The sequence below is a fragment of the Solea senegalensis genome, unplaced genomic scaffold (assembly GCF_019176455.1).
Source record: "Solea senegalensis isolate Sse05_10M unplaced genomic scaffold, IFAPA_SoseM_1 scf7180000013812, whole genome shotgun sequence".
Taxonomy (NCBI): Eukaryota; Metazoa; Chordata; class Actinopteri; order Pleuronectiformes; family Soleidae; genus Solea; species Solea senegalensis.
The window spans coordinates 2303-12500 of NW_025320899.1; the positions used below are offsets into that span (position 1 = coordinate 2303).

Below are 10198 nucleotides of genomic sequence, written 5' to 3' on the forward strand. Positions count from 1 at the left end.
TGTGTGGCCTGTCGCACTGTTATAAATGTAGCTTGCAAAAACAGCCACATAAACTCAGGCTTTAAAAAAACTGGCCAAATTTGATGAGAAACGGGAGAGTTGGGTCCAAACACACCGAAAAAACAGGACTGTATCTCACATCCAAGATGAAGCAAATATATTGCTATGATATTCCTTTTTATTGTTTTATTGCAGTGCAATTTGCAAATGTTGTTCTAAATATTAATGTTATGTCTTACTTTTCTTTTGTGTGTGTGTGTGTGTGTGTCCTTTTTAGCTTGAAAAACTGCAGGCCCTGGGTGTAAGGGCAATGCTCTTGACAGCAAACACCTGGGTGTCCGAGGTGTTACTGCCCCGTTGCCACTTGTCGGCGAACGCTACTACATGTGTGGACAGAATGCGGGACATTTATGGACTTCTTGTTCACGGTAAGAATGGTCTGTTATTTATTGTAAAAGGTGAGTCTTCTGTGTTTGGTTTTCAGCTTTGTGGTCACCCATTCATGTGAAACAAATTGAATTGTCGCTATGCTTAAACTCTGAGGTTTGAGGAGATGGAACTTTTTTACAAACCTATATAGATGTGCAGCTTTTTTCCCGTCACTCATTGCGTTTTAGGCAACACCCTAAACCTAGTGCTCGATGCACATTGAGGGCTGTATACTTACCTTTGTTTGTTAGTAACACTGGTCTTAGCAGAGTAAAAAGCTATTTCTGTTGAGTCCACACAATTTTCTGGCTAAACTGGGTTTAACATCCATCAATTCATTCATTCTCTACCACTGTTGAGGCCAGGGTGGGTTGGAGCCTATCCCAGCATCTTTCAGGCACAAGTACCCGACACACACAAGTACTTGTGCTTGCCAGTTCATGACAGGGCAACATACACACACACACACACATACTTAACCTATCCCTTCATGCATGCCTTTGAACGGTGGGAGGAAGCCTGAGTACCTGGAGAGAACCCACACAGATATGGGGAGAACATGTCAACTCCACACAGAAAGATCCAAGAGAATGTGAGAATCTTGATTAATGGAACATCTTCCTCTCCTGCTGTCCACTGTGATTGACTGTTCAGCTGACAGCAGCCTGGCTGGAAAAATGCTTTGTGGTATATTTTTTTTAATTTAACTATGAGCAGGATACTCACTTTCTGACCAAATGCAAATTTTAAAATGTTGTACTTTATTGCACATTGCTCCTATAACATAAACATCACTGACGTTTACTTACTGACAGAAACAACTTGGAATATATTGTCATACAATGAAATGTAGTATCTAATTTTAGGAAGCTTAATTTCATTGTGCCAAATGATCCTTTTAGGTATCATTGTTGAATGCAATGCGTGAAGTGAATTGGGGAAACGTTAAAAAGGAATGTTATTGACTCAATGTTTCACTGCAGTGACATTTTAAAGCACAAATAAACAGGCCCACACCTCTGCATAACACCAGATTGTGTGTGAATACAGACGACACAATCCTACACACTTTTTTGCAGCTCTCTGCAGAAGAAATAGATATAGAATGGGATGTGTAGCTCATCAATGCCTGTGTGCTCTATTGATTGGCAACTACACACCAAAATAATAAACATCCAGAGGAAAGCAAAATCTGACCGAGCAGGCATCGCCACACATTTCGTGTGGTTCTGCGTTTCATTAAGCAGGTCTCATTTAGTAGGCATGTCACTCCACTACCACACACCACCTCTAGTGGTCCATAAGTGATGATTTAAAATGATTATGTATATTTCAGTTTCTACATTGATTTGTTTGTAGCAGATTATGCTGTTAATTTAATTCAAGTAATATTACTAAAGTAAAATGACTCCTGTTCCTCTGCTATGCAGACTGGGTCCTACCAGATGCCACACGCCAGTTGGATGAACCCTCATCAGCCCCAGTCGAACAACCAACTGGACCAGTAGCTCCACCAGATCCCCAGCAAACACTGGCTCCACCTGATCCCCGAAGGGCCCCAACTGGACCAGTAATGGCCCCACCAGACCCAGTGGAGGTTGTCCCTCAGCAACCTCCACTACATCAGTGAAGTTCCTGACTAGGCCACCAGCAGCCCCAACTGGACCATCAACCTCTGGTTCCCATTCCTCAGAAGGAACTCCAGCTGCCCCAGTTGCTTTAGAAAAAGGTATGTAGGAAACAAATGGCAAGCCCCACAAAACCATATTATGACTTTGTGCAATGTGAAAATGTTAATAAATTCTCAGCACCAGACATCCCATTGTGTACAAGAATGGCAGAAATGTATATATTACAAAAAGGGCTAGAGAAGAAAACAGGTCTTAGCATTAAGCTGTTTACATTACATTACATATCATATCATACATCACGCCTGTGTTTCTGGGATTCTTTCTGACCTTCCCACCTTCAGAGGCCAGGGACAAAGACTGTGTTAGGACACTTAGGGCCCTGATTTGATGCTCTACAGTGCATAGTCCATAAAGCATGGAGCACAGACGTTTACAGCACTGTGCTGTGTTTTGCTGTGCACCACATTGTCTCTGGGTGTTCATATGGCTTCCGGTGCTTCAGGTACATAGACACTTTCAGGAGTTGATTTAAGTATTTCACGTTATTAATGTGGATGTGGAGGATGTTACAGTTAAATGTTAAATATGAAGTACAAGTGTAGTGCTGTAAATCATCCACTTTATCAAGTCCGAAAGGGTTGTAGAAGTAATTCAGTACTTCAGCAGCTAGATATGTTTGTAATAGCATGCTGAAGCCAGGTCATCCTTAAGGGTACAACTTACCCACAATGTTCACTGTGTGCTGCCATTCATCCCGAAAGAAGAGCATGTTATGAGCTTTCATGGTGAACTTGTATTCTTACATTGCCAGGCATCTCTGATGCAATAGAAAACCACAGGAGCTTTACAACATTTAAATACCTTTTGACACATCAAGAGCAGCCTCCAATTCTAAACTGATAGATTTGATTGTTTATGTTATTCACATTGATGTAATAGTCAGCACATTATTTAATCATGATCACATATTTTATATCTTTTCCAGTAATAGATGACATTGTGAAAGAAGGCTGTCCTGCTCCCAGTGCAGTGCTGAAACGGAAAAGGAAAGGTGTGTTGTAATGTCAATCCATAATTGTCTGAATATGGTTTTAAAAAAAATATATATACTGTATATATAATTGAAGTATACCACAATGAAGTAATCAGATATTTTTGTCCATAATACTTTTAGAGAGTCCAGTCAGCACACAGTCATAGAGGAGTAAAACGTATTCACACCGACCCGAGAGGATAAAATCCTAATGAAATAAATGAACACTTGATTAATGTAGTAGTTGATCAATAGTTGATTCATTGTTGCCACTCTAAATGAATGTGCTTACAGTTTGAATGCTCCACCTTTCATTTTAAATATGTCCTGTAGTGTGGGATTTGCATTGTCCAGTCTTGGTCATCACTCAGTCTCAGTTTAGATGTTCTTAAGTAAGAGCATAAGCTGACAGTGAATGAGACTGTGATCTTTTATTTTCCCCACTGGTCTCATTGCTACACATTTCCCTTAATTCATACAGTAAGTGTGTCCATTCTTTGTAAACAGACACGTCTACTGACACATGATTTTGGTGTGATCTTGGTTTTCAAAGACAAAAAAAATACCCTAGTCTCTGCTGTGAAGTGCTCTACTCTTCTATGAAACAGTCATTTGAATTGATTTTGATTCATTTGAGCACTGATGACTGCCCATATATATTTATCCTCTCATCCATCTCTATAGTCCATTGATTACAGTCATTTACCAATGATGCATGCAAGCTCTGTACCAGAATAACTACATATCTTCCCTTTCAGAATGCCCACATACAGTATCAGGGAGCAAAGAGTTCTACCCTGTGAAGAGGGTTGCCTAATGCAAAGTTTTAAAGGTTCAATAATCCCACACAGAGTCATTCACCTGCTGACGTTTCCTAGAACTCTCATGTTAGAGAATCTACAGTCATAAAGTGCTGATAGTCTTTATGTAATCTGTGTAATAATCCTGAAAGAGTATTCAAGACGGAGGTATAGCCAAAGATTTGAACTGAATAGGGACAAAAATTGCAACTGGTGGAGTGGGAGCCGTGCAAGTCCTGGTATGTATGACTTGTGATCACAGCATATCTTATTTGATACCAACACTGAGAACATTCACATGCACACCAATAATCTTTGTTTATGATACTGGCAAAGTGCTCTCTGTAGCCCGACGTGTGCCTCCAAAAAATGTCGTCATCAGTCGAGGCAACTGAGACCAATGGAGACCGCGGTGCTGTCATTAGTCAGTTAACGACTCATTCCCGCAGCCCCTAGTGTTCTGGCGGTGAATTGCAATACCATACTGAAAACTGCAGCGCACTACCCCGTCTGTATGGTCACAGAGTTGGAAACTCTAAGAGTGACATAGAAATCCAAATGGACTCTTAATTGCTCCTTTAGGCCTCCTGTGGAGGGGGGTTTGAGGGTGGAGGGGTATCTACAAGGTCAGATATTTAAGCATCTGTTGCAAGATGCAATATTAAGGCTAATTTTATTACATTATCAAATGATTTTTTTTAATGCAAGGCCAATAACGTAATAAGTTATCACGTTATCGGTTGCTACAGCATATAAAGAGGCTGCAGTTGTCTCAGTCAGAAATTCTAAACCATCTATCATGCTTCTCTGCTACCAGCACCATTGTACAGAAGAAAGAGGCGTATTTAAAAATGCTAAAATTGTCCATCACTGCCTTACTCTCACTATACTCCCTTTATTAGTGGATGATTAGTGTACATGCTAACATGATTGTATATGATTTCCATCCAAAAGTTAAGTTTGCAGAAAATGACACTTTGGTTCCTAAGGACAGAGCGTGTCACATACTGTACAGATTATAAAGCCCCACGAAACCAATGTCATTTGTGATTTTGGCCATATGGCATAAAAAACACCAACGTGGTGGTTTGGTGGTTACCACTGTTGCCTCACAGCAAGATGGAGATTAGATTCCCCTGGGATCTTTCTGTGTGGAGCTCGCATGTTTTCCCTGTGACCCAAACAGGGATAAGTGGAAGAGAATGGATACAAGGACTTTATATGATAGTGTGCATCCACACTGTGTTCTTCTACAACCATTTCTTGACTATTACTATACTGTCATTTCATTAAATCCACTACGATACAACTATTGGGAAAACAGTCACAGGGGTCGAATGTGAGTCTTAATATGTTTTTTTTGAGCATACCAAATATTGCCACCGAAAGCTGTTCATTTGCACTAAATAAAGTAATAACAAATGAAGCGTTCTTTAATATCTTATTTATTTATTTATTTATTATTTATTTATTTATTTCAGTCATGACATTTAGATCACTCATCACATAACAGTGCAGTTCACACAATATACATAACCGAAAGGGAATGCGGGAGAAGCAAAGCTTAACTAGTCCCGCCCCCATTATCATCATACATTTCGTTTCCTCTCTTTTTTTTTCTTTTTTTTATTTATTTCTTTTTTTTAATGACATTTTGACAAAGAAAACATGTTTCAGCATCCGATAGCACTCAGAGATATGGTCTAGCTCTAGACAGTCAACTCTGACATTTTTTTTTTTTGTTTGGTTAACTTTGCTTCCCCTGCCGTTTCCCACAGTGTCTACAGATTTCTGTCCCTGACCTTTGTCATACTTTCCTTCTGTGTCATTCTGTATCGATTAATAGTCATCTCTACATACTTCTTTTTAAATACACTCAGTTTTGCTGATTTTTTCATCCCCTCATCCAGATTGTTCCACTGTCTGACCCCCGTGACCGACATGGTAAAGGATTTTAATGAAGTTCTTACCCTTCTCTGCCTAAACCTCATGTTCCCTCTTAGATTGTGTCCCTCCCCTCTGTTCAGGAATAATATCTGTAGATTGTGAGAGAGGTTTTTGTTGGCAGCCCTGTAAATCATCTGTACTGTGCGGTATTTTATTAAGTCATAGAATTTGAGTATTTTTGATTTGGTAAATAGTTGATTTGTATGTTCTCTGTATCTGGCATAATGTAGGATTCTCAAGGCTCTTTTTTGGAGTATAAACAGGGGATTAGTAGTGGTTTTGTAAGTGTGTCCCCAGACCTCTGCGCAGTATTGCAGGTGTGGAGAGACTAGTGCGCAGTACAACAAGTACAGTGCCTTCTGGTTTAATAGTTTTTGTGCCCTCCAAAGTATGGACACACTCCTGGCCAGCTTACCTTTTAACAGCTTGGTGTGTGGCTTCCAACTTAACATGTCATCAAAAATCACTCCCAGCACTTTATACTCATTAACCCTTTCAATGTCCACTCCATTAACTTGTATGTTAATATAAAATACTAATACTTTTTTCCCATACAGCATATATTTAGTTTTCTCTAAATTTAGTGATAGTTTATTTATATTAAACCACACATGTATCTTGGCCATTTCATTATTGACTGTTTCCACTAGCTGGTTTTGGTCTTCCCCCGAACAGAAAATATTAGTATCATCTGCAAATAATGTCAATTTCAGAATATTGGATACCTTGCATATGTCATTAATGTATAGTATAAACAGTTTGGGGCCCAGCACTGATCCTTGTGGGACCCCACAAATTATGTCCAACCAAGTCGATGTGCAATCTCCCATCTTAACATATTGAGATCTGTTGTGAAGATAACTCTTGACCCATTCCAGTGCTATGACTCTTATACCATATCACTCCAGTTTAGCTATCAAAATATCATGGTTGATGAACTAGAAAGAGAGACCATATAACTCCAGTGTTAGCTTCTCTACACTGGCTCCCCATACAGTTTAGAATTCAATTTAAAATCCTCCTCCTCACGTACAAAGCACTTAATGGTCAGGCCCCTTCATACCTGAAAGACCTAGTCTTACCCTATCATCCTAATAGACCACTTAGGTCACAAAATACAGGTTTACTTGTGGTTCCCAGAGTCTGTAAGAGTAGAATGGGAGGCTGAGCCTTTAGTTACCAGGCTCCTCTCCTGTGGAACCAGCTTCCAATGATAGTTCGGGAGGCAGAGCCTCTCTCTGTATTTAAAGTTAGACTTAAAACTTTCCTTTTTGATAAAGCTTATAGTTAGAGATGGTTCAGGGAAACCTAAACCATCTCTTAGTTATGCTGCTATAGAACTAAACTGCTGGGGGATTTTCCTGTGGTACACGCACATTCACTCTCTCACACTCAGCATTTGATTATGACTTTTTATATGTCATTAACCTTGTCTCTTTCTCTCCCTAGTTTGTGTCTTTCCTTCCTTCCCTCTCTCTCTCTCTGTATTCTCATCATGCAGGTTGCAGGATCAAGATCCAGTTTCCGAGGCTACGCTCATCGTCACCATTATTATTATTTTGTAATTAAAAAGTCGATATCAGTAACTGTATAAACTTGTAACCTGATACAGTTGTTGTGTATCTGCTGCTGGTCTCCCTCTCTCTCTTCTGTCTCTCCCTCATCTCCCTCTTGTCCTTTCTCTCCCCCCATTTTCTGTCCCCCACCTCTCCACTGTCCCCCATTTTTCCTTTCACCCCAACCGGTCGAGGCAGATGACCGCACATCTCTGAGCCTGGTTCTGTCAGAGATTTCTTCTTCTGTTAAGAGGGAGTTTTTTCTCTCCACTGATGCCTAGTGTTTGCTCATTGTGTGAACTGTTGGGGTTCTCTGCTCTCTTTGATGTTGTCTATGTACAGTGCCTTGAGATAATGTATGTTATGATTTGGCGCTATACAAATAAAATTGAATTGAATTGAATTGAATTGAATTGATGGTGTCAAATGCCTTTTTCAGGTCTATGAATATTCCTATGGAATGTAGTTTTTGATCAATGGCGTCAGTAATGGTTTCCACAGACTCAGTTAAAGCTAGCGCCGTCGAGTGGTTTCTTCTGAATCCATATTGGCTATCATATAGCAGATTGTGTTTGTTAATGAAGTTGTCTAGCTTATTGTTAAATAGTTTCTCCAGAATTTTTGACAGTTGTGGTAGTATTGAGACTGGTCTGTAATTAGTAAATTCATGTATGTCACCTTTCTTGAACAATGGCACTACTTTCGCCACTTTCATTTTGGTGAAAGTTTGAAATGACAGGTTGCAGATGTGTGTTAGAGGTGAAGCGATTTCAACTATTACTTTCTTGATTAGCTTCATGTCGAGGTCATCAACATCTGTGGATGTTATTGCTACACATTTGTTGACCAGGTGTCTAATCTCTCTGTCCTTCACTGGGGTGAGAAACATTGTGCTTAGGTTTCTGTCTCTGTCCTTATCAAAGTGGTCCCAGTGAAGGAGTGAGTCAGGAATGTCCTTTGCCAAGTTCGGCCCTACATTGACGAAAAATTCATTAAATCTTTCTGCTATGATTTCTTTGTTATCTTCCTTAGTGTTTTTGTCCTTGAAGTAGAGAGGATAGCTAGGTTTTATGTTTTTGTTTTTGATCACATCATTTAGAATGTTCCATAGTTTTTTAGTATAGCTCATGTTTTCTGCCAGCAGATTACTGTAGTATTCTTTTTTGCAGTCCTTTAGGATGCTGTTTAGTTTGTTCCTGTATTGTTTGTTTCTCGTTTCTGAATGTTCTGTCCTTAATCTCATGTACTGTCTGTACAGGGTGTTTTTCTTCTTGCAGGCATTTATCAACGTTTTTGTTAACCATGGTTTCCCCTCCTTTTTCTGATTTGTGTGTCTTTTCATTACAGGACAGTGTCTATTATACAACGTGTTAAATATTTGCAAAAAGGAATCATAAGCATCATTTACATCTGTTTCTTTGTAGACCTCGTTCCAGTCCTGAGGAAAGCTTAGCCGGCCTCACTATAGGTGGTGAAATATTCACCAGACAGTGACTATTCTGACCTTTCACAGCATGTAGGCGGTATGATTTTATAATAAGTCCCTACTGATTGTTTCACGTCTCAGTACGTTGCTATGGTGGTTGCTAAGGACTCAACCCGGTATGGCCGGTAACGTGCGACTCCTCTTTTGGCTGTAATATCTACTTTTTCTTAACAAAGATAATCTATATGCATGCAATTATTAATTTGGCTGTAACAGATATCTGATATATTCAGTAGAAATATCGTTTCATAACCGTCAATTTCAGACCCAAAACTACCGGCCCAAACACTGGTGATATTCGTGAAAATAACAGCAATAAAACAACGACTGTACTTATGTAGATACAGTGTGATTACTAACTCGGCTTTACCAGATATTTTATATGTTCTGAGGAAATATCATTTTAAAGCCCTACTGTAGGACACAAAACTGTCGGCCCCAAAACACAATTTCTAGGATATAAGTGAATATAGCAGAAATAAGGCAACGTCTATGCCCTTTCTTAACACACCTTATCTAGATAGAGTATGATTACTACTTCGGCTGTACCAGACATTTCAAATATTCAGTAGAAATATCATTTCATAACCTTATTCACAACCATACTAGAAGCTTTCTGTAAGCACCAAGTTGAACGTTTAAAGGTCAATATTTAAAAGCTGGAGTTATGTGGAGTCTTCATACTGACATATGTTACTCTCCAGGCTGAGACCTTTCCAATGATGTATTTGTTTTCACTCTATGACAAAGTTATAACTTTCACATTTCATGGACACAAACCATCCAGGCTTTGTTTCAAAGAGCTGGACTTTGAAGGACCAGTTCATAAAATTAAGCTCTTGTTTATTTGTTTACAAACTTCAAACCTGATAAAAACTACGTCAGTTTTAGTCTACGATATCTCCAGAACATTTTCACGTCTTTATCTCACTGTTGGACAAACTTGGGGCTGGTCATTTTGGTACTGTTGCTATGGAAACACAAACAAATACATCATGTATTATACCGACCTAAACGGTTAATAACAACATACAGAAACTTTCTCAAGTAACTTTTTTTGAGTTATTTCATGCAAAAAAAAACAAAACATTCTTGTCTTGGATGCTGCGTTTTTTGTTTTTTTAAATACTTTCTTCCACCATAAGTGTCTTTCATTTCCTCTGGCGCCCACACGGACGCCATGACTCACGTCTAATCCTCATCCTCATCCTTGGACCAGATTAAAAATGCTTCCGTTAGAACAGGTTTCTTCTTCTGTTTTTTAATTCAAGCCGTTTCCTGCAGCACTTCCTGTTCTGTGATTAAAATAACTAGAA

The 10198-nt window shown here is 39.2% G+C and overlaps 1 long non-coding RNA gene across 1 annotated transcript; it reads left to right on the plus strand.

Moving 5' to 3' along the window:
* The first annotated feature begins 256 nt into the window (after positions 1-256).
* On the plus strand, positions 257-4327 carry LOC122760602. The gene is made up of 3 exons (XR_006358444.1): positions 257-428; positions 1860-2158; positions 3046-4327. It is a non-coding gene; the product is annotated as an uncharacterized LOC122760602 (long non-coding RNA).
* Positions 4328-10198: the final 5871 nt, after the last annotated feature.